A 2,443-nucleotide genomic window follows, 5' to 3' on the forward strand; every position below is an offset into this window, starting at 1 on the left:
TTCCCAAGATGGAGGATGGGAAAAGAGGTAACATTTACACAAGACTGCCCCCACACAGATATTTTCTCAATTCTCCTACTGTCCCAGTCGTTGCTCCACCCCCTCTGCCGATCTAGGGACAGTTGTAGACTAGCACATGCTTCCTCGTATACATGTTCAGTCAGCAGCCGCTTCTTTTCACTTGACAGCGAGGAGTTTCCCCGGCAGGACGTAGCGCATGGGAGGATCACGCTATTCTCACCAGTTCCCCTCCCCACCAAACAGGCGCCCTGACCGACCAGAGGAGGCACTAGTGCAGTGACCAGGAGTCATACCCCACTGGTTTCCCACCTGCAGACACGGCCAATGGTGACTGTACGAATGTCTGACCAAACGGGAAGTACCACTACCGGGAATTGAACCTGGGTCTCTGCAGTGGTGTGTGTGTGTGATATACATATATTTTTGCCTTTTGTTTTTGTTTTTTTACAATGTATTGTGCAGTGAGCAAGCTCCTGAGAGAGCTTTACGAATTTCTCAGTAAATGAGAGATTTCCTGAGAGAAAACGGTGAAAGAGGAAGGCTGCAATCAGCCCAGGTTTGTTCCAGACAACATTTCTTCTTTCAATCAGCGCAGGTTTGTTCCAGACAACATCGCTTCCTTCAATCAGCCCAGGTTTGTTCCAGACAGCATCTATTCCTTCCTAAGCGTTCAAAGAGTGTCAAGGCAAGACATTCACATTCCCAGGACAGTAATGCAGAGCAATTCTAATGCTGTCACTCAACGCAGCTGCTTTTCTCAGCAATAAACTCAACGCCTTGCCTAAGCAATTCAAACCACCTCCACAGATTGCAATACAGTCAACAAAGAAGGTATCTCCAAATGAAACTATTCATCAATGAATGTGTTTGTGTGTGTGCCCAAAACGTAGAAGACAGCTTGAAAAGACCACAGTTACACCTGAATAGCTACTTCTCTTTTTTAGCTATTGTCACCATTGCAAGTCATTGAATTCACCTGTTTCCTAACTGCCACTACCAATTAAATTCAATCGTAAAACAACCATTCTGATTCTTGATATTCACAGGCATGGATAAACACAAAATCGGGAATATCTATACCTAAGCTTGATGGCAGTGGCGGTTAGTGAAGGTGAATTCAAGGACTTGAAACATTGATGTGTGCCACTATGTACGTTCTAACTTTGTGTGTGTGTGTGTGTGTGTGTGTGTGTGTGTGTGTGTGTGTGTGTGTGTGTGTGTGTGTGTGTGTGTGTGTGTGTGTGTGTGTGTGTGTGTGTGAATCAGTAGTCTATAAGAAATCTGCCACTCTAAACAGCAGCCAGCCAAGATCATTTCCCACACAGGGAAGGGCTCGTTACTCCACGTGTCAAACAACCAAAAAATAAAATCACTATGAGTGTTGTTTTATTGCTTATCTCCAAAGACACACTCACTATATCATTACAACACAAAGGGCCTTATCTTTCTGTTTGTGTTGCCATTTCTATACTGTACATCACAACTATTATTTCAACCATGCTGATAGAAATACACTATCATTTTAAGGCATAGCATTTGCATAGAAATGTGAACAATAGCAAATTGCACAATATCTCAACAGCTCTATAAACGGCAGGCGGTCCAATCAGTATGCCACTGTTTTGGAGGCAATGTGTGTAATATCTCCAAGAACATGAAGTGAAACACGAGACAGGAAAGCGTTTCATGCTAAAGTCATGAATTTCATTCTTGCCAGATGTGTAAGAAAACATAAAAGGAGACTAAATGAACTAATATACGCTGTATTCTACACCCACGTAAAAAAGGCGCTGTGCACCTTGACAGATCATCACTCCATTCAGTCATTCATAATAATCTCCTTGATATAATCTTATCAAAATACAGACAAGTAGCACAATGTGAGCTTGTATACAGCTTTTATATTTCAGCTTGATAGACCTGAGAAAATTACCTAGAGTACGATTCTAAATATTAGAGGCCTCTGCTTGGACAAGGCAAAATGCTGGTCAGTGAAAGACACACAGCGCTGCGAGAATGTGTACAGTCTTTGAGGAAGGGAGGGGGTCGTCCTTCAGTGAAGTTACTCAGTGTTGTTTTGGCCTTTGTTTACATAGCCTACTGTACGGGTCCGGCTGAGAACAATGGCACGGGGGTACATTCAAAATGGCCCCCAGAGTCACAACATCAACAACACGACAGTACATAAAATGAATAAAACAAACTCTGCTCTATTTGATGTAATAGGCTGGCAAATGCAGACACTGTGCAGTGAGTGTGTTGGCTGCTGTGTGTTGGAGAATGGTCAGCGATAGGACGGTTGCTGCCGCATGTTTGTGAAAGCTGATTAAAGTTGGGGACAGGAAGGGCCAGGTTTAGGGAAACAGGAAACGGACGACGTCAGCAGCCAGCCCTGCCCCCACAGCCTCTGCTAAAAGTCAAA

This window comes from Poromitra crassiceps (assembly GCF_964638095.1).
Source record: "Poromitra crassiceps genome assembly, chromosome: 12".
Taxonomy (NCBI): domain Eukaryota; kingdom Metazoa; phylum Chordata; class Actinopteri; order Beryciformes; family Melamphaidae; genus Poromitra; species Poromitra crassiceps.